General features: G+C 37.6%; 1 protein-coding gene across 3 annotated transcripts in view; it reads left to right on the top strand.

Moving 5' to 3' along the window:
* galnt1 (UDP-N-acetyl-alpha-D-galactosamine:polypeptide N-acetylgalactosaminyltransferase 1) overlaps positions 1–27,781 on the top strand; it is a 235,325-nt gene that overhangs the window by 52,043 nt on the left and 155,501 nt on the right. For 2 of the 3 annotated variants that reach the window (XM_041248207.1, XM_041248208.1), the window contains one exon: positions 2–92. The exons of the other annotated variant lie outside the window; for it this stretch is intronic. The gene's annotated coding sequence lies outside the window, so the exon portion shown is untranslated. The remainder of the gene's footprint in view (position 1; positions 93–27,781) is intronic. 3 annotated transcript variants of the gene reach the window in all.

Here is a 27,781-nt window from a genome sequence, read left to right on the forward strand (position 1 = left end):
GGTAGAATGTTTGCATGAAGTGACTCAGCCCTGAGGTTATAAAGGAACACCTCCTTGCACACACATCTGTACAGCCCATTTCTGCTGCACAAGTACGTAAACATCTGTAATAAAATCCAGTTTGCAAGATATGGAAAACAATAGGGCAGGATGTATAATAAATTGTGAGGATTAGTTGTTTGTAAGGCAGTCCCAACTCCCTAAACAAGACTAACGTTCCAAACCTTTAAAGCAGCGCCACACCACCTAGTAAGTCTAAATGCCTTTGTGATCGATTTGCCTTTTAAAATAAAAAACTAAATGAAAAAAAATGCCCCAGAAAATATAACTGTTAATTACAGTGAATGTGGGGTTATTGTCATTGGACTTGAGTTAGAGAAAAAATGATAAGAGTTCAATATGGGAGAAACAGCAACCAGAATGATTACAGACACCATAAAATAATAAGGGAATTGTAAAAAAGCAATCAGATGACATTAGAAGCGGCTTACTCTTAAGTCGGTGGTTAATGTGCTTTAAAAACCGAATTCTCCTTTTGCCGGTTGCCTGCTGTCCGTCTGTTCATCTGATCATCACAGGCAGTGCTTACAGTAATATTGTTTTTCATCAAGCCTTTGTGAATTAAAAGCAGTGTGATCAATCACCACTTGCCTGAGACTTCAAGTTACTCCCAAGTTACTTGAATAAATAAGTGAAATTATAAATAATTCTTTCTTTTTGATTTAAGAGCCTTTAACAATTCTGTGAGACATTCTGCTACCAGCCTTTCAGCACTTTTTGATTGCATAGGAAAGGGAACTGTCATCTGCTTCTTCTTTTCTGCCCTTCACTACTGAAGTATGAACTAACCCAGGAGATTTATATTTACATAGCATTTCATTTCGTTTTGCTTTTTAATAGAGGTGCCTAAAATAGTCTACTTTCATTTAGAAATCTTTTGCATTTTCAGTTTCATAACAAAACTAAGTGATCTGATGAGCCTGTAGCCCTCCAGGAATTCAAAACAAAAAATCACTGCTGAATTTGTATATTATAGGGTAAGCCTAGAATAACAACAGACACACCTTTTGAGGCAATCCAAGGGATTCCTTAATGCTGTAAATATTGTAATAAAATCCAACTGTAGCTTATCCCTAAGTGAAATAAACACATTTTTGGCATCATATGTTTAGCCAAGTAAATATGTTTGTTCCATATTACTGTTCCATATTACATTTTCTTGATATTCCATTTCTCAAAACACTCCAAGTCAGAGGTTGGGAAGCATATTGGCCATGCACAGGCTTAAGAACACATTGCTTCGCTATGGGCTTCAGTGCACGGCAAAACACTAATTTGCTTTCCCAACCTTTAACAAGCTTGCTTTTGAAACATTGCTGACTCTATCATGCAGCAGCATTTTATAGTATGTTTTTATTTTATTTTGTAGATGTGCCAGCAAGAGACATTTAAAGCTGAAAGAACGGTCAAAATAACTATACAGTGTGTGTTTCTGACTGCTCATAAGCAGGGACTTGCAATGCTTATCTGGTATATTGTTTTGATCAAAGCAAGCCTTGCATGTTGAGCAACGCAGCAGCAGAAGGAATTTATTACCTGCACTCATAGCATCCTAGCAGAACTCCTTTGTGCCAATGCTATTTCAAATAATGATGAATGTGCTGTGTTTGAGGATTCCCGACCTCTCAAATCAAGAGTCAGCGTGATGTCAACTGTAGTTAATTTGTCAGAATACCATCCCCTTGTAAGTCATCTGTGGTTGTTGTGTCAGTTCAATTGATGGCCACAAGAGTTTGAAGGCTGAATTTTTTATTTATTTTTTTAAACCCAGTTTTAAGGTCTAGCAGCCCCCACTGTGCCTGCTTAAACATCAGCATTGTTCAAAGACAGTCAGGCTGAGCTGGAACACTGTATGAGGCACTGGAAGTGTGCGGGGCCAGTTGGTAGGAAGTGATTCAGGACTGGTTATCAATGTAGTGTAAGGGGGGGTGGGGGCGGTTGGGTTAATGTGCATTCCAGACAGTAGCCAGAATAAACACAGACCAGTAGTCTCTTCTTAGACTGTTTTGTGTGTGTGGTGTGTTTTTTTTTTTTAAAGACTAGGGGTGTTTCTTAGTTAGTTTAAACATTTAGTAAATAAAAATAAGAGGAGAAAAAATTTAAACCCCAACCCCATATATTGTGTTGTCCAACAATCACCAGTTTGTGACAATCTGTAGCATATAGCAGGGGTGGCTAACCAGCGTCTCCTGAGCCGCATGCTTCGAACTTCCCATATATTTCATTACACAATGAATAAGTTTTTTTTTTTTTTTTTCTTTTTTTATATGTGTATTATTTTTACAATAAGTCTCAGTTTTTTTTTTTTTTTTTTCCCCATCACAAGCTGATCCATTTCCGACCTTAACCAATCAGCAGCAACACTTTTTTGTTGCATAGCAACTAACTAGCAAATCATTTCCACCCTTACTTTACTGTGCATTCAGGACTTGAGTTACATGGAAACCGTTAACTTTACTTTGAACAGGACCGGCCTCTTTTTTGTTCATAATGGCAGAAAAAAATAGTGAAAAAGAAAATCTGAAGATGAATATCGAACCTTCTTACCGGAGTGGGAGAGTAATGGATTTTTTTGTTGAACGCAATGGAAAACTTCTGTGCCTTATTGGCCAGTGTCCGGTTGCATAAAACATCTTATTATTAAGTATTTCGCTTAAGTGTATTTTTCACTTGGCTGAGGGAAAAACTTAAGGCTGTTGCACACAACATCTTAACTGCTCTCCTTAGCTAAGGGAAGACATTTAAGTATGCATGGACTATTTAAGATGTCAACCAATAGGCAAGTACCTTACTGTACTCTGTAAATCCTGTCTCCATGGCAACGTTTGGGCAGTTAAGGAAAACTACAGTATGGCTGATAAAAAATAAAGAAACCCAAACTGGTCAGAGGAGGAAAACATAATACTTGTGGAGGAATATAATTTAAAAAAAGGCATATAATAACAGGCAACATGTCCGAATTTGACAACTGCCATGAAGCAGAAAAAAAAGGCAGAAATAACTGAATGTGTGAATACAAGAAATTTAATGGTAAATCACAGCATTCACAAGATTTTTTATATATATATATATATATATATATATATATATATATATATATATATATATATATATACACATATATATATATATAGTGCCTTGCAAAAGTATTCAGACCCCTGAACAATTCTCTCATATTACTGAATTACAAATGGTACACTGAAATTTCGTTCTGTTCGATATTTTATTTTAAAACACTTAAACTCAAAATCAATTATTGTAAGGTGACATTGGTTTTATGTTGGGAAATATTTTTAAGAAAAATAAAAAACTGAAATATCTTGCTTGCATAAGTATTCAACCCCCACACATTAATATTTGGTAGAGCCACCTTTCGCTGCAATAACAGCTTTAAGTCTTTTGGGGTAAGTATGTACCAGCTTTGCACAGTGTCGGAGTGATTTTGGCCCATTCTTCTTGGCAGATTTGCTCCAGGTTGTTCAGGTTGGTTGGACGACGCTTGTGGACCGCAATTTTCAAATAGTGCCACAGATTCTCAATGGGATTGAGATCAGGACTTTGACTGGGCCACTGTAGGACATTCACCTTTTTGTTCTTGAGCCACTCCAATGTTGCTTTGGCCTTGTGCTTGGGATCATTGTCCTGCTGAAAGGTGAATTTCCTCCCAAACTTCAGTTTTTTAGCAGACTGAAGCAGATTCTCTTGCAGTATTTTCCTGTATTTTGCTCCATCCATTCTTCCTTCAATTGTAACAAGATGCCCAGTCCCTGCTGATGAGAAGCATCCCCACAGCATGATGCTGCCACCACCATACTTCACTGTAGGGATGGTGTGTCTTGAGGCATGGGCAGTGTTAGGTTTGCGCCACACACAGCGCTTTGAGTTTTGTCCAAAAAGCTCTATCTTGGTCTCATCTGACCACAAAACCTTTTCCCACATCGCAGCTGGGTCACTCTCATGCTTTCTGGCAAACTCCAGACGTGCTTTCAGATGGTACTTTTTGAGTAACGCCTTCTTTCTTGCCACCCTCCCATACAGGCCAGTGTTATGCAGAGCTCTTGATATGGTTGACTGGTGCACCATTACTCCACTCCCAGCCACTGAACTCTGTACCTCCTTCAAAGTGATTGTTGGCCTCTCTGTGGCTTCTCTCACAAATGTTTGAGCACTGAGTTTTGAGGGACGGCCTTTTCTTGGCAGTGCCTGGGTGGTGTGCTGCAGCTTCCACTTCCTGATTATTGATCCAACGGTGCTCACTGGGATATCCAAACACTTGGATAGTATTTTGTACCCTTTCCCTAATCTATGCATTTGTATTACTTTATCTCTAACTTCTGTAGAATGCTCTTTGGTCTTCATTTTCCTTCAGATTCACAGCCTTACAAATGATCCTTCAACAGTGGGGTTTTTATCCAGAAAATGTGACAGCAACTTTGATGGTTCACAAGTGGAGGCCAATGGTAAGGTAATTGTGTCCTCGTTAGGGCAATTTCTTTCATCAGTGCAAACTGGGAGTTTCCACAGCACAGGAGTTGAATACTTATGCAAGCAAGATATTTCAGTTTTTTATTTTTCTTAAAAATATTTCCCAACATAAAGCCAATGTCACCTTACAATAATTGATTTTGAGTTTCTGTGTTTTAAAAGAAAATATCGAACAGAACCAAACTTCAATGTACCATTTGTAATTCAGTAATATGAGAGAATTGGTCAGGGGTCAGGTGTGAAAAAATGCTGTAAAGTAAGAATGCTTTCAAAAATAGACATGTTAATAGTTTATATTTATCAATTAACAAAATGCAAAGTGAGTGAACAAGAAAAATCTACATCAAATCAGTATTTGGTGTGACCACCCTTTGCCTTCAAAACAGCATCAATTCTTCTAGGTACACTTGCACACAGTTTTTGAAGGATCTCGGCAGGTAGGTTGGCCCAAACATCTTGGAGAACTAACCACAGTTCTTCTGTGGATTTAGGCAGCCTCAGTTGCTTCTCTCTCTTCATGTAATCCCAGACAGACTTGATGATGTTGAGATCAGGGCTCTGTGGGGGCCATACCATCGCTTCCAGGACTCCTTGTTCTTCTTTACGTTGAAGATAATTCTTAATGACTTTCGCTGTATGTTTGGGGTCGTCATGTTGCAGAATAAATGTGGGGCAAATCAGATGCCTCCCTGATGGTATTGCATGATGGATAAGTATCTGCCTGTACTTCTCAGCATTGAGGAGACCATTAATTCTGACCAAATCCCCAACTCCATTTGCAGAAATGCAGCCCCAAACTTGCAAGGAACCTTCACCATGCTTCACTGTTGCCTGCAGACACTCATTCTTGTACCGCTCTCCAGCCCTTCGGTGAACAAACTGCCTTCTGCTACAGCTAGATATTTCAAATTTTGACTCATCAGTTCAGAGCACCTGCTGCCATTTTTCTGCAACCCAGTTCCTGTGTTTTCGTACATAGTTGAGTTGCTTGGCCTTGTTTCCACGTCGGAGGTATGGCTTTTTGGCCGCAAGTCTTCCATGAAGGCCACTTCTGTCCAGACTTCTCCAGACAGTAGATGAGTGTACCAGGGTGCCACTGTTTTCTGCCAATTCTGAGCTGATGGCATTGCTGGACATCTTCTGATTGCGAAGGGAAGTAAGCATGATGTGTCTTTCATCTGCTGCAGTAAGTTTCCTTGGCCGACCACTTGGTCTACGGTCCTTAACATTGCCCATTTCTTTGTGCTTCTTAAAAAGAGCTTGGACAGCACATCTGGAAACCCCTGTCTGCCTTGAAATTTATGCCTGGGAGAGACCTTGCTGATGCAGTATAACTACCTTGTGTCTTGTTGCTGTGCTCAGTCTTGCCATGGTGTATGACTTTTGACAGTATACTGTCTTCAGCAACCTCACCTTGTTAGCTGAGTTTGGCTGTTCCTCACCCAGTTTTATTCCTCCTACACAGCTGTTTCTGTTTCAGTTAATGATTGTGTTTTAACCTACATATTGAATTGATGATCATTAGCACCTGTTTGGTATAATTGTTTAATCATACACCTGACTATATGCCTACAAAATCCCTGACTTTGTGCAAGTGTACCTAGAAGAATTGATGCTGTTTTGAAGGCAAAGGGTGGTCACAACAAATATGGATTTGAGTTAGATTTCTCTTCTGTTCACTCACGTTACATTTAGTTAATTGATAAATATAATCTATTAACATTTCTATTTTTAAAAGCATTCTTACTTTACAACATTTTTTCACACACAGTACTGTGTGTGTGTGTGTGTGTGTGTCTGATTTCAGAAAAGCATCACAAAAAACGGGTAAATTACAAAAATATGTACACTAAACATATTTGTATGGCTGTATTCGCAACAGAAGTAGCAAATTAACCATTAATCTCACTTAAGATGTTATGCAACCGGCCAAATGTGTTTTTTCTTTAAGTATAATTTTTTATAGTAATTAAAAGCCATGAGTTGCAAAAAAACGAAGTGCTGTCATTGTATTTGAAGATTTCTTCTTGTTTGGGGTTGTTAATCTGCTTCCAGCATTATACAGACATTTAAAAGACAGTATTTCGGTCAAATCCCCAAAAGTTGTTTTGTGCAACGGGTAACAACTTAAGGGAAATACTTAAATACAAATATTACTTAAGTAGAACATTTGGAAAAACTAAGGGTGGAATTTCACTTAAGGTGTTATGCAACCGGGCTCTTGCCTGTATGTCACAGTTCAAGTATTCAGATCTGCAGCGTTATTTCACTATAAACCATGCCCGCATTGACAAAGAATTTCCAAAAGATTCTGAACCTCTGTCTTTAAAAGTTAACGCTAGAACCGCTACGATAGTCATGCGTTATATGTGCTAATTTTGAAAATAAACATTTTATGTTTATTTTTTCCATTTAAATATGGTGTTTCTGCTATACAAATGCTAGATATTATGTTTGTGAATACAGCTTTTGAGTTGTATCTGAAAGTTTGTATTTCATTTTCATAACGTGCGTGGTAAAGAATGCCAAAAGTCTACAAATGCTAAAAGTGACTACAAATACTGCCTGTATGTGGTATAAGAAAATAAACGATAGTTAGCTACTCACCCAAATAAGAAATAAAAACAAAACTATGCTTTTATACATAGTGAAAATGTGTTTGGATATCAATATATATTACTTATGTACTGGAAAAAATAAAGGTCAGCTTCATTTAATAGTGTGTGTGATAGTAATTAAGCACTTTTTAAAGTTTGTGGCTCTTTGTCACTGTACATTTTATTCCCTTGCTACATTATATATGGTGGTGTAGGTGTCTTTATGTAAAAAAGATAAAACAAAAAAAATTTAATTTTATGTGGTTCATGTGTTAAACCTTTTTAAATGCTGTGTGGTTATGTTAATGCAGGAACTGGCTCTCAGTTCTCTCTACAGTTTCCTGTTTGTTATATGAAATAAGGAAATGAAGGATACAAGTAAGGAGCACATCTACTGTAGTACAAAGCAGGAAAATGTTTTAGTTCAGTAGCTGATTGGACTACATGCCATTACCCCATAAACAGTCTCCGCATGAAAACAAGCCTTCATCCACTGGGAGTCCTGCTAATAGAGTTTGTTGCCACGGAGAACCTGTTGCTAAATCTTTCTTCTTTAATTTCCATGTCAAACGCAGCAGCCCATGTATGTGTGCACACAGATTAAAGCCTCCACAATCTCTGCTTACTGAATAACCAGTGCCAGTTCTTTTTCCAGCAGAGTGGTGACTCTAGGTACAGGCTGTGGCCTCAGGAGCTGCTGTTGGTTCTGTGTGATGCTGTGGGAGTTTCACAGAAACCTGTGTGAAGGAAACTAAGTGCAGGAGCTCCGGTGTAAGGGTTGTCCAGTTTAAACATGCCCAATTAACTATTACAGAACTAAACTCACAGCTATTTCTTAAACATTAAAACTAGCTACTAAATGAATTTGGTCAGAAACGTATTCCTTTACTGTGTCACTAGATGGAAAGCACTGCTATAGCATTGTATAGTTTAGGATTACAATAAATTGTAAATCTAGAGTTATCCTTGTTTCTAATTATGATGGAACTTGCCATGGTACATTCTTTAGCACAAGTTAATTCCAGTTAAAAAAAAATAAAAAATCTAGAGGATATGGAGGTGACCTATCTATCAGATTTGTAGGTACGTTGAGAACTGCTTATCCATGACAAAACTTGATGTTATGTACAAAAATGTTATTGAGATTTTCAGGCTCTACGATCATCTGGTAGATGTCCTGTATACATGTACAGTGCCTGTAGAAAGTCTACACTTTATTGCCCCATGAGCGCTCATAGACACACATGGCTATTATACTGTACGTTGCCAGACGGCTAGAAAATGGCAGATAGAAATGGCAGCTAAAACTGAAACAGTAGTGTTGGTGGCTTTGAAACCACCTGTTCTATTTACAAAAACCAAGGGCCTTTCAGATCGATGGCAATGTTTCCACCTATATATATATATATATATATATATATATATATATATATATATATATATATATATATATATATATATATAGCCATATAGCTGCTATAATTAAAATATATTTTTTAATTTATCTACACATCCTACCCCACAACTTCCAAGTGAAAAAAATATTCTAGAAATTTTTAGAAAATTCATTAAAAATGAAAACTGAAATAGCTTGGTTGGATAAGCGTCCATCCCCCTTTTGTAGTAGCAATCCTAAATTAGCTCAGGTGTAACAGCAATGTGTATTCCAAACAGTTTTGAGGTATTCAGTCTTTTTTATTTCAAGGTCTTTAGAAAAAAATTGAAAGTTCCACAATTTTACAATAATCCTTTTATATGACTTCAGTTTCCCAGAGATAGATTTTCATATAGTATGTAGGTTTTAAAATATAAAACATGAGACACAGTACATGTCCAGTTTTGCTAGCGAAATGTTTGTTGTATACTCCTTAACTATGGAGCAACAGTGAAAAACAGGTTTCCACTCTTGAAATCACACGTGTGATCAAGTGTAAGTTAGGTTTTTTTTTTTTATTGTGCAACAACCTAATATATCGGAACAGCGGCAGCAAAAGCAAAACTTCTCAATTACATGATCACAATAAAATTTATTTGAATATTTAAAATGTGAGATGATGCACGTTATTAGTATAGCTATTTTTTAGTAGTCAATGAGTAGCCTATATTATTTTAACTACAAATAATACAATACAACTCACATGCAGAAACTACTACCATGCAGTATTAGGCTATGATTGAAACAAACAAAAAAAAAAAACGACAGTGTAACAGGGAGAGATCTGTACTGACTCTGCTGGCGTGTTCACGGGCTGCAGGAAGAGGGCGGCAGTCGCCCAATAACCGCCTGTGAGTCATGGCAGTGACACGGGGAGGTGGGAAAGTGGGTGTGTGGACTTTCCCCCTCTCTGAATGGCTGAGAGGCGGGTCTTGGGTGATTGTTGGTCCTATAAAATAACGCTCTGCTGTTTCCTCAGGTCTGCCCACTTAGACGCGCCAAGAGTGCGGAAGCTTTGATTCAGGACCGGGAATCAGCCGGGAGAAAAGAAAGATTCACAGCGAGACAGAGAGAGCGGGGAACTCTTGGGCAGACCCTGGCGTATTGTAAAAGAGCAGGCTAGATAGCTGACAGAATAGGGCGGTGATCCGGGTCGTGCGGGTAGCGGCGACCAGGATAATGCTGCCGAGTGCAGCACCTTTTATTTGTAGTTTTATTACTGTTTTATTTTCCCTTGTTCTTTTCGCCTTCTGTTTTCATTATTATTTCTTTGAGCACCTGCGAGTGCATTTGCTGTTCGTGTACCAGCTGTGGTATTTCCGTGGTGCTGTCTCTCATCGTTGATAGGCAGCCCACGGTCAACAGTGCCCTCTGCCGGAGAAAAATAAGAACCGGTCTAAAATAAAACTGGGCATCTGTGTGGTGTTTTTTTTTTTTTTTTTAGGAAACCTAATATTTATGCCATTTTTGAAACAACAATAAAAATAGCACTAATTATATCCACATAATCATAGGCCATTCTTACTGTTTTGAAAGGTAAAAACAGGTTTCTCAGTCAGACAGAAACGATAACACTATGGCAAAAACCTAGTTTCCCCTCATCCTATGAGCTGTCCCACAAAGCGTAAGCATGTGCTTGACTTGACCTGCCTCCCCTGCAGGGGGTTGCGAGGATCTGTTTCTTTCCCCGCCCCGCACACCCGCTCACGCCACCTGTTCCTCCCACCACCACACTGAAAACTTCCTGCTGAGGACCCTGAAAAGTGCTGTACAGTTATGCTTCTGCTCATGCATATTCATGTTTTTCTTGTGTACAGCGACAGCTGTTATTATTATTATGATGATGATTACGATTAACATCTTTAGTATAGCTACATAAATATCAAACCTTAATCAGAGTACCCTGATGAATGTTTAATCTTAGAAAAAAAAAATGTAAATAACTTATTATGCTGGCTGAGATTAATTACTACAGTACACTATAATCATATGCTGGGGGTGGCTGAGAAAAAACAAACATGACTAGTTTGTAGTATGATGGATACATGGGCAGAAAATGAAATTTGTTTGTTCTCATAATTCTCGGAAGCAAAATGCATTGCTGGAATCCTATATGTGGCTATCCTCACTTCAGCACAGTAAGTTAATGTTTGTATTTGTATTAGTGAAGCGTACATGCCATTTAATATACAAACTGAAAATCGATGTGTTTTGAGTGGTGTTTTATTTTTAATAACCAATTTTGCCTAATAATAATAATAATAATAATAAAATAATAATAATTATAATAATAATAAATCACCCCCGAACTCACAAATAAAAAACAAAAAAAGCAAGCCCTATTTATAAACTTGGGTAACACAAGATTTAGAGCTCTTGTCCCCAGTTGAACATTTAAAAGATAAGTAGCGGCATTGGATTGAGGACTTCACCCAATCATATGACCTTGTTGGACGGGCTGTTTTAATATTAATAGGTCGCACACTCAGGACTGTCTGTTCAAATACATCCCAGGCCTGCCTTCATCACTCTGCCTTGATCATTTTAGAGCTGCATCGTCTTTTCATCTTGTATCTCTAGAGTGATTTAAAACACACACTTATAGCAATTGTTGCGTTTGTTGATTGTAATATGGCAGGCTCTATTCATTGTGCTTTATTGACGATTGATGGCTTTGTGTACGTCATCACAGCATTCAGCATCTCCTCTCCTGCACTTACTCTTGGTTTCTTCTTCTCTTCTGATGGTGTGTACTTGAACTGAAAGCAGGGAGTCATGCCTAATGAATTGGAAGGCATGTCTCTGATTACAAGTTTAATGCTAAATTGCTCTGTAATCTGAAATGGAAGTTTATTGTCTGCAGTAAGCGTCCTCTGTGAACTTGTTTAATACACATCTGATTAATTAAAGTGCTTTGGGTTGCTTTCTTTGGATGATATTTCTTACTGCCTGTTTTATTCTCTTCCGTCCTTCTTACCCAGTAACATTGTCTCTCCCTGTAATTAGAGACATCCCACACAATACATTAACTTATTATATAAATCACAAAAAACAAACCATGCACTCAGGAATTACAACCAGTTTCTTTTTTTGATTTTTTTTTTTACAAAGTGGTCCTTTTGTTCTTCCCCAGTATAGAGGATAAGACATTGGCTCATTTCTCATTCTACAGTATATATATATATATATATATATATATATATATAATATATATAAATATATATATATATATATATATATATATATATATATAGTGAAGAATTCGCTGTCGTTCACCAGGTTAAAGACGTTGTGTTGTGTAAAATAGTTGAACAAATCCAAACAAAAGCCGTATTTGAAATGAAACACGCCGGAGTGTGGTTTTATTTGAAAACAAACAAACAGAAAACAAACCAAACCTACCCCGTTCTCGGGTCCTGAACTAAACAGTTATTATTTTTCCCTTTAAACTAAACAGGGGCAGGCTAATTCTGCTTACCCTCAAAATAAAGTCTCCTTTTCACTTTTACCGTTCTCCATTCTCTCACTGTTTCGTCTCTCTGCTCTCTCTCACTGAGCCTCTCAGCTTACCCCGTTTTAACTGCTGGGCAATCAAGCAATTACATGATTAAGATCAATTGATAATTACTCTTGACAACAGCCTGTTCCCCATGGTCTTAAAACCCATGACCTTATTTCCCAGTTTGTTTATGTTGTCTTCACATTATTTTAGTTTCCTTTGAACCTAACCATACAACCTTTAGGCAGATGGAGTGTACATTCCTTACAGCCATGGCCTCCATGGTAGATTTTTCTTCTGTTCACTCACTTTGCATTTTGTTAATTGATAAATATAATCTATTAACATGTCTAATTTTGAAAGCATTCTTACTTTACAGCATTTTTTCACACATAGTTAAAACTTTTGCACAGTACTATATATATATATATATATATATATATATATATATATTCTATATATATTATATACTATATGGCAAATATTATCATTACACGTTTTCAAATTTTTGAAAAATGAGAGAGAAGAGAGATATATATATATATATATGTAGATATATATATCAGAGAGAGAGGTGGAAACATTGCCATTGATCTGAAAGGCCCTTGGTTTTTGTAAATAGAACAGGTGGTTTCAAAGCCACCAACACTACTGTTTTAGCTGCCATTTCCATCTGCCATTTTCCAACCGTCTGGCAATGTACAGTGTAATAGCCACATGTGTCTGTGAGCGCTCATGGGGCAAAAAATTCTGTTAAATTACCAGTGTAAGGTTTATGTGATTCTTTAATTAATAATTTAAACTATGATACAGACCCTCTTGGGATATTAATGCACTCACTAATCGATGTCAAAGTTTATAGAGGGGATTTCAAACAGGAATCCATGTGTTCGGTGACGTTAAACACAAGCTTTTCTTGTTCTTTGTAGAGGAAGCTGGTTTGAATACTCTGGCTGATTAAATCTAACAATTGTTGCTTACATAGAAATGAATGAAAAAGTACTGTCCCAGCAACCTACCTGTAGTAAATGTAATTGTATTCATCCAGGGAAAGACCCACATCTCAATTAAGATTTTTAACCTGTTTCTAGTTGGAAAATGACTACTAGAGAAAATTCTCATCTGCTGTCATAAAAGATACACCCCTCTATTACTGTACAGTGCATCGTGTAAAGAGAGGATCGCAACTCATTGCACACAATGAGTCATTACACCCCTAGTTATGAGGTTCTGTTCAATTTGCTCTGGAACTTTCACATGCTACACTGGCATACCAATGAGAATATAGAGGGATATAGAAACATATTGCTAACATTACTGCTCTCTTTATTTAAGGAATTCAGGTGCTCACGTTCATGAAAGGTGCTTTTTGAATTGAACAGCTCTTCTAATTGTCTGGTATAACGGTTTCCCGGCTGGAGAGATTCTGAGCATTGTTTGTGCATTGCAAGCGTCAGGATAGCCTTTACCGTCTAATGAGTTTTCCAAGTGCAGTACAGAACCCTAATGAAAATGGTTGAAGCAGATCTATTTAAATTCTTTCACTTGTTACATGGCAATGCTGCCTTCTGTTGCAATTAACCAGAGAACACCTACATAGTTAGTGAGGCCAGTTACAACAGCCACATAGCATAGCCAGAGTCTTGCTGTTATTTAAATCCAATTTGCTAAATTGAAAACCGTGGCAAGAGAGTTCGAAATTGTGATCGCCGGTTCTTCCGCAACCTTGTGGAATATTTGTCCCTTAAGATGCGCATTGTCTCATTAGCTGTCCATATTTATTTATTCATTATTGAGAGAGTACAGTTTCACACACTGCCATCAATGGGGAACTACTGCATACAGGTATCCGATGCATATCACATCTAAATAGAATAGCTTTACCAGACATACTCACCTATGAAATCTTTAGCTCTAAAATGTTCACAAAAAACTAAATTGCTTTTTTAATTCTCAGTGTTTCTTTCACTTTGTTGAGAACCAACCTCTTCTGCCTGTCTTAGAGAGAGAGAGAAAGCAGGCATCATTGCGCAAGTTGCAGATCACTATTGGTTTCTTTCCTCACTCTCAATTTGCTTCACATGACTCTCTGACCCTGACTCCCAGCATTGACTCATTCAGGCTGCAGTGAGTGCATGAAGACAGGATCTATTTATCCAGACAAAGTAATGTTAACTTCCAAGGGCACGGACCCCTTGGCTGCAGCCCTGAAACTGAACACAACGCATGAATGATTCAGTGTTCAGGATTCAGGAAGGGAGACCCAACCGAGAGACACGGTCTTTTTCACTTAATTTCCTCTTCCCGGAGTCCTACACCATCATACTCCTATGTGCTTCTTTGTAAGCCTGTGGAATAAGTGCTGGTTAATTTATTACAAGATAACTGGATGCTGGTGCCAGAACCAATTACTGATCTGTTTTTAGCTGGGGTAATGGTGATCATGTGATTTTTCTCATGAAGGTAAACCTACCGAGATGAATGCAGAATTGCCCAATAAAAGTTTAGTATTAAATTCAATACAATAATTTCAGTACACAAAGACTAACAACAAGGCTATTGCATAAATCAGTGCAGAAGTCTCCGGCTAAGAGAACACCCGTCGGGAGGCAAGCAAAGTGTTCTTATAGCCGGAGTTAGGTGTTCTTTTAAGCAAAGTTTCTGTTCCTTTAGCCGGAGCATTTACAATGGGGAAAAATCAGTTTCACCACAAGGGTGTTCCCTTAGACGAAGTGTTTTCTTAGGAGGTGTTCCTATACGCAGAGCTTATCTGTTTAAGGACAGAAAGCAACTGTTAGTTGCTTGGTGGGTGGTACTCAGGTAATATGACCAAGTGATTTTTTTAGCTTTCTTTTATGTTCCTTGAACTTATTGGAACACAGTTTTACCCATTTAAGTGGGGTATTAAGAGTACATTCACTGTTTAATGTAATGCACAGTGTAATTATCCAGAGAGCAGGGTGTGCACTATGAAGCAAATAAGCAGAACCACAAATATGCAACTATGACACAGGCCTCTGGAAGGATCTTATGTATGCAAACACTGCTGTTGATTATGGTTTTGTGTGTATCGTAAATTGCTGAACACAGGTCTAGTTTTTTTTACCCTGGTACTCACCTGCACATTTGTCTCATTCTTGAGCCATTCTACTTGGTGTTTGGTTGAGTTGAGCTTCAGTATCCACCTACTGTAGATGCTGTCTAGGGCAACGTACATTGCATCCATTTCATTTAGTTAATCAGGGAACGCTGTCAGCAGACTGAATTGAATTGTACATCGGTTAAAACTAAATTCAACATAGATACAACAAAGATTGTGGGTTTCTTTTGCAGTATAGCCAAGAAGTGCATCTTGTCATATACTACAGATCACAAGGCTGTAAAGTTAAAAATGAATCTATTTCTGGCTGCTTGTTTTGACATGTGAAGTGATGTGATGTGTTGCTGCTTATTTTTTACATTTTTTTTTTTTTTTAAGGATGCTACTGTTAGACAATCAGGGTTATTTGAGTATGTTTAGCAAAATACTTTACGTTGACGTTGCATATTAATATTCATATAACCTCATACTTACAATTTTCCCCAACTTCAGGCCTCTCAGGTAGTTAATGCCACAGCCCCGTACACAACTGTATGTGTGACAGTGTTATCCATGCAGCCAGGGTTATGAAAACTAAACCCCGGAGTTAATGTTTCCCATAAGCTCTGCTATAAAAGCATGTCTCTTCGCTCTGCCCTGCATTGGCTCGGCAACATATTGGTATTGGGGCTTTCGCTGAAATACACGGAGTCTCATATTTTGTGGTCTTGCAGGTTTAATTAGATCCCAGTTGTAGCTTCTGTTATGTTTTTTGGCTTGGGCACAACATATCCTTTATCTGATTAACTGTGGCTAGACCGTTCTTCACTGTGTGTTTCAAAGTACTGCAGGTGTGGAAATAAGACTCCCATTTCATAGCAGTTTCATCCATTCCTAGCATTACTACGAGTTTGGTAAGACACACCTGAGCTCGTTACCTATAGAGCAGGGGTTCCCAAAGTGCGGCCCGCGGGCCGAGGATGTCTGGTGCGCCCCCCCAAAGTAACAGTACCCGGGTACAGTTTAAAATTGTTACTGTTACATTTCTTTTTTGTTTCTGCAGTACAGCAGCTAGCAGGATGTTACCTAGCAATCGTATGTAATTGCACAAGAAGCACCAATGTAATGGCAGATCATTTATGAATAGTTAATGGTGCACTTTAAATAGAAATGTGTGATTATTTTGTTGAGTTCAGAAATAAAAAATAAAGGTAAAATACAGTAGCGTCGTGTTTCGTTTCTGCACATTTACTATGCAAATTGCTCTAAATGTCCACACCATGGGGCAATTTACATAAGTTGTAAATCTCAAGCTATTTGTATGGTCCCCAGAGATTCAAATTAAGTGGAGTTCACTGTACATACATTCAGCTCTTAGTGAAGTGGTTAGTTGTACAAGTCAAGATACATTCTGCCTCACTACTGAAGAATAACCCAGAAAATAATTTCATTGGTATAGTTTGAAGAATACCTGTTTCGGGATTATCTTCTTGAATTGCTGTGACCAGGACAATGTAAGATGTGACAGCATGATATTGCTGCTCAAACCTAAGCCTGTTGTGGCACCAAGACACATGATAAAATACAAATACATTTCAAAGCTGCTGGTGTTGCAGTGGTAATAATATGCGTTCCTAATTTAAATACAAAAATATATAGGAAATAAAGGTATGATTTGGGACATATTTCGGTTTCATGAGTGGTACATTTTCTTGTGCCGCCCCCCATCCCATGCAACCTCCGGAAATTGGCCCTCCATCACCAAAACTTTGGGAACCCCTGGTCTGGAGTATACTGTGGCTGATCAATCTTGTATTAAAACATGGAATGGGTGAAGCTGTTGTGCAAGAGGCGTCTTAATTCAATCCCTGTATATGTGATTTAAACTTTTTCCATAAATTAAAAAATCAATGCTATGTCTATCTCCTTTTCCATACGTTAAAACCTTATGGGACTCTACTTTTATCTAGCCCCTCATTATCATTCTGCCTGAGTGTGCTGAATATTTAAATTGATCTCTGGATGCCAGGTGAAACAGGTTGCGTGTTAAAACACTGAGCTGCAGAAAAAGCTGTAAAGTGAAATCCTTGGATTCCATTTTTGGATGAATAATGACCATAAAACAAAAAAAAAACAAAATAAAATAAATATATATATGGGTGGGTAGGACGACGACACACAGAGAAAGTTATGCAAAGGGAGGAAAGCATGCAGAACTTGCATGCAAACAGCTCTTAAATCAAACTCCCTGGGGCTGCAGTGAACCAGACTAAAACCACCCTGCTTTTGATTAACAAAACGTGGTCAAACTTCCCAGAAAGGCCAAACAAAACCAACACCTTCGAAGATGCTTCTATTGTTAATCTCATTCCCATCAAAAATAAACTTGTTCAATAAGTCAGTGAGAATCTGATCCATAGTCTGTCATTACTGAGAGTGGATGGGGCCGTTTTCATCTTCTGTTTTGCTGGTTTGAGATTTCAAATTGAATTCATTCAGTGCAGATGTTTAATCTCGGACTGGCAGACATGCTGGCTTGCCAGCCACTTAAAATGAGAAATCATGCACATACTGTACTAGTGAAATGAAGCCTACAGTAAATCATTTGCAAATAAAATAGCTTTGTTTTTTTCCATGTGGTTAATTTTGCAGTTAATTGTGGTTAATAGCAGGCCTGATGTGTGTTCAATATACAGCAAAAGCCTGATTCAACTCCCCTTGCCATTTTTCTGACCCTGATATATATTCTATAAAGGCTGCCTTTATATCTTTACCGGGTCTGTCAGGGAAGTAGCTTTTCTTTATCAATGTTCTGCTGTATTTTCCTTTGTTAACCCTTGGAGACCGAGATCCAGCCTGCCAAATAAGTAAGATGATGACTTGACTATCAGACAGCCAGTTCCATTCTGACAGTCCTGTTAAGTGTTTCCTTGATGCCTTTCCTGCAAGCTGCAAGCTGTCAGGAGTGGATTTTTCCCTTGTTTCGACATATATGTTTCCCAGTACATATCCAGTCCTGTAGTTATCTCTAATAGCTTTAAACATTCAGTCTCAAAGAAGTCGATAATACAGTACTGGTCAATATTGAGAACACTTTCTTTTACTTAAAGCAGGAAGCAAAAAAACAACAACACAGTAACTACAGCTATAACTATATAACTGAAAACACACATGTGCGAGTACTGTAATCCAAATAGGGTATCTGGGCTATTTTAATCAGTCAATGAATGTTTAATTGAGACTCACAAAATAAAAGCCCCGCTGTTCGAGTCTTAGAATTCCATTTTTTTGGCTACTCTTTATATTTATTCCAGTACTTCAACATGGTTAATTATTCCTTTAGCACGCATTCATGACATCATTTCAGGTTCATTGAATGTGGGAATGCTTCAGTGCTATGAGAAAGGGTTGAAGTTGAGGCACAGAAAATCCCCTATGACAGTGGTTTTAAACCTTTTCTTAAAACTGTCTGGCGGTTTCACCTAAAGTACCACTTATTATTATTTTTTGCTGTACTGAATGGTACCACAGTCGCAATAAAAGGCAAAATCTGATTTAACAGATTTTTTTTTTTTTTTTTTTTTTTTAATATATAATTTATTTAGGACAGAATACCAAACTGTAAAACAAAACTTTGAATTATAAGTCTTTGGATGCTCAGAATCAAAGGACAATATTTGAGGATCTTGTCTCAAATACGTATTCGCTTTGTATTTGGCAAAGTTATTATAAATACAGTAATCCGTCGCATATTCGACTGAGGTGAGACCAGAGTAAGGGCGAATATGTAAGAAGGCAGATAAGTGAATCCTGTTTGAAATACATTACACCTTGTCTATAGCAAACCTGTTGGGGTCCAAGCCTTTTGTTCTTTATATCGAGGCATTCATTATAACGAAAGGACAATCAAAATGAATGATAAACTGTTGGAGTAAATTAATGAGATTCAATAAAATTGAATGAGTGTGAGTAAAAGTAGAATTATGTGTAGGCTCTTCATCTCATGTATGCAGCATTTTGCCTTTATTGAGATTTTATCGTGTTTGCCAGAGCATTTATACTTTTATACTACAAAATGCAGAAAAGTTGTGCTTCATTAATTCGTATTCAATGATATGACGAGTTGAAAACTGCAAAGTTCATGAACAATGCAGAACTCTCTGAGCAGAGCTCCTTAACTCTGCAGCATGGTATCAACTTTACAGTTACAGGCATTGCATAATTGCCTGGAGAAACCTTGCTTTGGTTTATAAGACTATACAGTTGAACCCCCATTATCCACACCCCCATTATCCAGGTCTCCGTATTAACCGAACCACCCTTTTGCACCTTGCTGCCAACAGCGCAAACCCTGAAATGCAGTAAATGCTCCTGTGTACTTCCTTGTAATGGTTTCATTTTGCATTGTGATAATGTCGCACCTTTTCAGTGCTGCCAAATGGCTTCAACTGCCTCAGGAAACAAGCAAAAACATGTTGTACTAACTTTACCAATTGAAGTAAAAAAATGGAACATTAAACTCAATGCTGCGCAGATTATGAAATATAGTACGACTAACTGATTTTAATAGTGGGCCATCGTCACGGAAAACCATGAAACGAGCCAAGGGCGCTAATCTCGATTGAAGCTGTCTATCGGTGTTTATACATGCGAGAAGGGAAGTTATACCTGTCAGCGGCCCTTTGCTGTGTTAGAAGGCCAAGAACTTAAATCAAGCTTTGGGATGGGGATGAATTTTTCACTTCTAGTCAGGGATGGCTGGACCGTTTTAAACTTGGAGCAACAGTCCGATACAGACCCAAACAAGCTGTTGTAGATGAAGCTGCTACGTGGTCTTGCAATTGCAAAGAGAGCCTCTCATCTTAAACAACTCAAAGTGTCAGATTTTTTTTCCAGCCATTATAAACATGAGTACTACTATACCATACTGTAATATTATTGTAAGTTTTAAGTAAAACCTTTTTTTTTTTTTTACTGTTTTTTTTTTTTGTACTGTTTCTAAATTGCTTATGCTGTGAAAGGGGGCAAATGTTTGTCTGGGATTGCTCAGCGTCACAGTATTCAACATTTTAAAATAACCAGGGGAAAGTAGTTTGCTTTAAGAAACATTATTTAAAAGATATTCTTTGGATTTTACAAACTTTCGATTTTCCGATTTGGCCCTGGTCCCAATTCGTTCAGATAATAGGGGTTCTACTGTAATTTTGTAGGAGTTCAGTTTGCTTCACACTTTGTTAACAGTATAGTAAAGCAGACATGAAGGGGTTGAATTAACCACCTCTGTTCAGTATCCATTTAAATAGATGATGGAATTTTCAGGGGGCTAAGAGTGTTTTTTACAGTGTATGTAACCCGAGCTGCTGAAAAAAAAATATAATGAATGTGCCTGGTACAGTAGAGTGTGTACAGTGAATCAATAAATCAACACAGGTTCAAGCTTTTTTAATCACCTGAAGCATTACTCCTTACTGTCATTAATTGCTTTAGGACATCCTATATATTTACATTGTAGGACAATGGTCCTCAGTGCATTCAGCTACCCTGTGCTCTCAGTCTCTGCTTTTTGATAAAGCTGCATTTTCATGTTATGTTATTTTACATTTTGGAGGAAGTACTGTATTTAAATGTCAAATGTGAAAAAGATCAACATTAGAAAAACAAAAATGTGTCTGTGGCCTAAAAGCTTTTCAGGACCACTGTTCTAGGGAGACCTACTGGGGTCTTTTCACTTGACCTAACCTATGGCACACCTGTGGCCATTTAAATTATTCAAAGATGGGGATTAAATCAGCATCAGAGACTATTTTTTTATTTTTTAACTTTAAAACCAAATGAAATTGCATAAAAGGGTGTTGGTAAAGAGCGTAACATTGAAAGAGTGTGGGTTTTTAGATCCAGCATTCTTTAAATGAATTGAATGGACCCCACTCTATCTACTAAAAACATCTGAAATGTAATGAAATTATACTGAATTATTCTTGGATTTGATTCACTTGAAACATATCTAACAGTCAGTTGCTTCACTTCATTTCCAGTGTGTCTTGGCAGATATACCAAAAGAAAAACTAGAAGATGCAATCTGGAAAAAAAATAACACACACAAAAAAACAACAACTTTGAATTGGTACATGGAGTTTCCAAGCACTGTTAGAAGTCAGTGGTCATTTATGGTTTTCAAGTACTGCAGTGCAGTCTACTGCACCAGGGCTTTTCACTGCATAAGCAGCTGTAAATGGTTGCAGTTTTACTGGGTGGCAAGAATTGAATAAGCACATTCTGCTGAGCATAATGCTTGTTTGAGGGACGAGAGACAATGAGATGAGCTATCTATTTATACTGTTGATTCAGTGTTTGGCATAGCAGTATGTTGGCATACCACTGTTGGCAAATGTGTAATGGACAAAGACAACTCCAAGTCTGTAGGGGGGGGGGGGTGATCTTGGGACCCCAGAATCACTGTCGAGCCCTCTTAAGGTGTCGTGGGCTAGTCGATGAAACACAGAGGACGGAAGGTGCCCACTTGAAGACCCCAGAAATGTAAACTACTTAGCTCAATCCAAACAGTTGTCATGCTGATGCGCTGGGGAGACCGCACTGTGGCTGATCCCTGGAGCCAGCATTACACTTCAGCCATCAACACCAGGCAGAAGGATATCAACATCATCAGATGGAAAGAAACGCAAATGGATGGAGATGCAGATGGATCACATTAGTTTACTGTAAAGCTACATCTTAGTTGGTGCTTATCTTGGCAAGAGCTGAGTTCAAATCAGCATGAAGTTTTAACATCTACTCTCATGTAATGGAAATCATACAGTACTACTTATTTCTCATTCACACCCTGAACTTGTTTATCTGGGGCTTGATTCTCTAGACAACAGTCATGCTGTGAATCTTCAGCCACAATACTGTGCTTACCTGTGGCTTTGCAATTAAGTTTTTGTTTTCAATACTAAAACCTGAAACAGAAAATATTATCTTTACACCACCACAACTTATTAAGGTTTAGCTGTTTAGTTGTAAATGTATGTTTGCAGTTTAAACTAATGTATCGTGACACATTTTCAATGAAAAAGTAGTTTCTTTAATATCAAGTCATATTTTACTTTTGTATGCATTTCCCCGTGCAAAACACCATTGCAGTGGTTAGTGATTTACAGTGTATCATCTTTTTGAAAAAAAAAATTAGTCAGTTTGAGACCCTTGTAAAACAGTTCATTTACATAAGCTACTGTTTAATTTTCGATTTGTATTTCTGTTTAAAACTTTATAGCCTTTGTTTAACTTTAAAAACCTCTAATGTCAGGTTAGATTTTGGTTAATGTAATCCATCATTAGGTGAGTAACCTCACCCTTGTCAGAGCTAGAGCTGTGGCTTGGGCCAGCACATTGCAACGGCATGTGCAGCATTCAGAAAACCTCTACAAGCAGAAGGTTAGAATTGCTCACTTTTGGGGCAGCCTCATTAATCATGAAGGTTTGAAGTTGCCAGAGCGCTTGTACCATCTTTATTAATGCAGAGAAAAGGGCAGAGTCACTGCAGACCTGTGTTTCCTGTGCTAGCAGTAGCCCCATCAACCCCCTCTCCCCCACCGCCCAAGAGGTTGTGAAATGCAATGTATTTGTGTAGACGGTATATTTGAAACAGCATTTCCACTTCCTAAAAGTCCTGCCTTTTTAACATAAATAATTGATTTGAAAGAATCGGGATGTGTACAGTCTGGTCTGTACCTGGAGAGAGGCTTTCTTTTAGATGTTATTTATTCTTGCTTAATCATTTATCTTGGAGATCTGCCGAGGTGCCACATTTGATTTCAAGAGAAGTTCTTCATAGCCGAGAGAGTATAGATGAGTAGGCTATTGAAATTGAATTTTGTTAGTTCGTCCATGACCATATCTTGTCTTTTTATTTTTTTTTCAGTTATTATAAAAAAAAAATGATATATATATATATATATATATGATATATATATATAATATATATATAACTTATATGCATATTGACTAATGCCTGCATGAAACACTTTGTGAAGTTAGGGATAGTGAAGGCATTGAGTTGTTAAGCTACAGAAAGTCAGCAATAAATGACATTGATTGATTTGGCCAGTATTGGAGTTTTGCAAGGGTACTGGTTGATTGTTGTTATTTATGTTTATTTATATGATTATTTTAAATATTTATTTCTATAAAATATGTAATCGTTTTTGTATGTCAATTTATACACAGCAACACCTATTATATATACAGTAAAAACAAAAAAAAAATCCTAACATTAAATCCAAAAGTATAGGTGTGGCATAGCCATAAACTTTGATTTATTCCAGGTCCTGTGCTTTGAAAAACAGCACCCATTCCTCTTCACCCTGTCCACACCATATGTTGAAACCACATGCTTTACCATTAACTTTATTCACAATTACTGTACATTTTCAAATTGTAATCAGCTGATTCATATAAAAACTCATTGATATCCATTGTTATTGTGAAATCTCAGTCATCAATTGACTATAGTCAGTAGGCTGAGTTTCCTCAGAACAGGTCACATTTGTGTTGTTTGTGCACTGTATGAGTGTTTGGGTTTATTACACTGTCTACAACTAATTCTGACTGATGAACCTTTGCCTTGGCAGAAAATCATGCCCTGGTCCAGGTATTGAAATAGTTTTAAAATTTGTAACTCTGACAGTGAAAATGGTACTGAAGCTAAAACGACACAGAAAAATATATTTAAAAACCCGAGGGAGTGCTGTGCACTGCTTTTCACAAGCTGTGCGCTAAAATCCTGCTTTGTTGGACGTTCACGATTTCACAGATCATTCTCAAACTCTCCTTTGCTTGATTTGCTGAAGGGTTGCCATGTGGGGATAGTACTGGACTCGAGACAGGATATATTGTTCCTCAGGATTCATCAGACAAACATCCTTTTGCTTTTGAGGGCTTGCTGGTGGGGAGACAATGGGCTGTTTATCCCTGTTTTTCATATTGGTATAGTTGCACACTGGAGTTGTTAACAACGTCGTATCTGGTATATCCATATCGATACGAAACCCAGTCAAGAGCAAGTTTTGTACCAGTACAGCTGAGATATGATTCGGAACAGTGAAGTGTGGACAGGTGGATCGGTATGACAGTGGAATGGATGAGTCTGAGGCATGCGCAGCACAATTACACCAAAGATATTACCAAGATTCGGATGGAGGTACCCATAGAGAATCAGTGGAGTTAAGTATATTGGTGTAATACAGAATATCTTTGACACAAGTATATCAATATAAACCAGCTTAAATGTGGACAGGTATATCACAGCAATATCGGTCTTTTACTGGAGTTGAAAAGTGAGTTAAGGCAGAAAGTGTTATCATATATTCTAAACCGAAACAAATATTACCAGTATCAATCTGATACAAGTGTGAATATTTTCAGTCACACCCAATGCCATCTCCATTTAGACACAGATTCTGTAGTATTTCTAAACAGACGAATAACAGTCATGTTATCTGATTCTTTCACAAAGTGAGATCAGAATAGTCATTTTTAAAACACAAAATGACTCGTCATGGAAATGAAGTTCAGATGTATTCGGACCGTTGCAGTTCAACAAGCATATCCTCATTAGAGGAATAAAGATCTGGAGGTCTACAGTTGAGTAATGTGAATAAATTACAGTTTTTTTGTTGTTTTTTTTAATGAGGGGATTTCCAAATGTCAGTGATGCCTGAGACTACATCACCATAAGATAAACAGAGCTCTAAAAGAACACTACGCCAATAGTTTACCTTTTTATATTTGCTTTCTTTTCTCGTGGCTCCCCATGACATTTGGCATATTGTCCTGGAACGTTGGGGAGGGAATATTTCCATACCCCTGAATCTCCCCACCACTGCATTCCAGTGTACAGCCAAACTAAAACCAGTTCCTTCAAACTGTCAAGCAATCGTCAAGCAGGTTTGAAATGAGCAACTGGTAGTGATCCATGGTTGGAATGTGTTGATGCATGAAGGTACAGTATGCAACAGGCTGTCTCTGTGCAGCCTGATGAAGTCCTCGACAAAATCGGTTTCTACGCTGGCTGTTGTTGCAGACCTATATAACTGTCACCACAAAGCACAATTTCTTTCTAAATCTGCATTTTATATAAAAAGCAGATTCCTCAAGTTTGAATTCAACACAAGCCGTGGTTTGAAATAGCAGGGGTCATGATGTGGGGTTGTTGGTAGAGCTTGCATGGAGTTTTCCCTTCTTTTGTTCCTTGCTTTATTCAGTACAGTACATTGTACTCTGTCCAATACAATATGCACATTGAGCTGTAATAGCTCTGTTCAAGACCAAAGGCAATTCACAAAAATGGAGAATATCATTAAAAATGATATAAAACATTTATAATTTCCTGTACGCTTAACTGAACTCAAATACATAACAACTAATAAATAACCTAATAAGACAAAAAACAATTAAGAACAATGTTTTTGTTTTAAATGCCTTCCAGCCATATTCAACCAGAGGAACAAATCTCTAAGAATCTGTACATAATATTTAAGGGGAAAAAGCTGGGTATTGTGAACGTTGTAAAGCAGAGGCATAAGGGACAGCAAAACCTTCAATTTTTTTAATTTATTTTTAATTTAAGTCAATGTACTGTACTGTGTCAAAGACAGTGCTGGAAATCACTAAATCATGAACGTCAACTAAAAAATGGATAGTTTTATAATCTCTGATTGTGGAGGATGGGGACAGGGACGGGGACGACATGGAAATGACATGAATACGCCCTTAACCCTGGATGGGAATCCATTAACATGACAGATGTTTCCATAAATCATTTTCTTTTTTTATTACTGTTGTCTCTTGCCTTTCCCACATCTTGCAGCTTTGCTTCCTCGCAAATGCATTAGCATACACAGGATGATAGAGATTCCCTCAGGCCAGGGCCCACCCTGTTGGCTTCAATCTTGAGTGACAATGGCCAACAAACTGAATAACATTTCTCTAACTGGAGGAAAACTGGAAAGAAAAGTGAAGCTAGACAAGCTGTGGAATTGTAATATTGTATTCTTACTTGGAGAGCAATGAAGATGAAGTTATTGTGTGCCCTATGCAGCTTCTATCCACCACTCTATCCTGGTATTTCCAGTGCAGTATTGAATTCACAATTTTAAAAGGACTGTACAATACTAGTTTTTTACTTTCATCTTTACTGCTCACGTACAGTAGGAGCTAGGGAGCTTTAGAGATTTTTCAGTTGCTAATTTTCATATTTCGGTTTCGATACTTTATTGCAGAATATATTTGGCAGCCTAACACTTTTTTTTTTCTGTGCTAGGTAAGACAAAGCAATTTGTTTCATTTAAATAATTCTATCAGTTAGATTGACTGAATACCAAGTAGAATGTGCCAAAGGGTTGATCCCCTGATGTAAATGTATTCCTCACGGTGATGCATGCACTGATGTACAATGTTTAGTGTCACTGGATTACAAGCAATATTAGCTTTTGCTTCAAAAGGACAAGGTGAAGCTTTGAAAAACATGTGTTGTGGGTGGGTTTGAATTATTTGTATTTGTTTCCCTGCTAGAGGCAGAGGGAAGCTGACGTTCTACTCTACTATTAATGTAATGACACTCGTCACTTTGCCTTAGGGCTGGGTATCGACAGTGTCTTTACGATACGTATCACAATACAAGGGTCACGATATGATACGTATCACGATACAGTAAATTAAGCATGATACAATCACACAATTGTCTCTTGCTTGTACAAGTGTTGGCAATAACACTGGTAAGTCACTTTTGGTCAAATAAGCTTCATGGCCTGTTTTGCTTGTTTCCTGTTTTATTCTTTAAAATACATTTCTTTAAAATAAAGTTACAAATCAAGGCTCCAAACAAAGTTTTTGCCTAAGGAGACAATGGCTCCAGGCCAAAACAAACTGACTGGCAAATTCAGTTGCTGGTGCCACTTTAGGAGCAAGTTAGTTGCTGTCATATTCAACTGCTTAAAATACAACTTAAGACACTAAAGTGATACCAAAACTGTAACTTAATATCTGTACTCACTTGTTTGTTGCCTCATTCTCTTATGATCACATGTTGCCATATTATTTTTTTTTAAGTAAAAGTCATTTTAAATTGCAGTGAGTTGATTTTGCTATTAACGATTATTAAAATACTAAATATTTACAAAACACTCAAACTGGCGTTACCGTATTCTGCTGGTGTTAATACAGCACCTGTCTGGTCTTACAAGCGTTTGTATTTGATTAAATTGTTATTATTAGTATTAGTGTATTTGTTACAGTCTTTCTGGCACTTCAGTTTATTAAAACATGTGATATAGGTTTCCCCCCTACAGTCTGACATCATAGCGCATTCGTAAGTATTGCTTTTAAAGGGAGAGACATCATTTTTGTGTTATAGGCGCCAATACGTCTAACCCCGAAAAAACTATACAATTTTTTTTTCCCGCATTTGCAGCAATTGTATTCCCAGCCTGGAGTCCTGCAAATTTGAGTCTTACACATTTTACACACAGCATGACTCGTATAGAACATGAGGCGAGTCCACACTGTATTTTAAACCGGCCGGAACAAGTTGAATTTCGCCGCCGCCTTGATGAGATTATCAACGTTAA

The sequence above is a fragment of the Polyodon spathula genome, chromosome 4, assembly GCF_017654505.1.
Source record: "Polyodon spathula isolate WHYD16114869_AA chromosome 4, ASM1765450v1, whole genome shotgun sequence".
NCBI classification, from domain to species: domain Eukaryota; kingdom Metazoa; phylum Chordata; class Actinopteri; order Acipenseriformes; family Polyodontidae; genus Polyodon; species Polyodon spathula.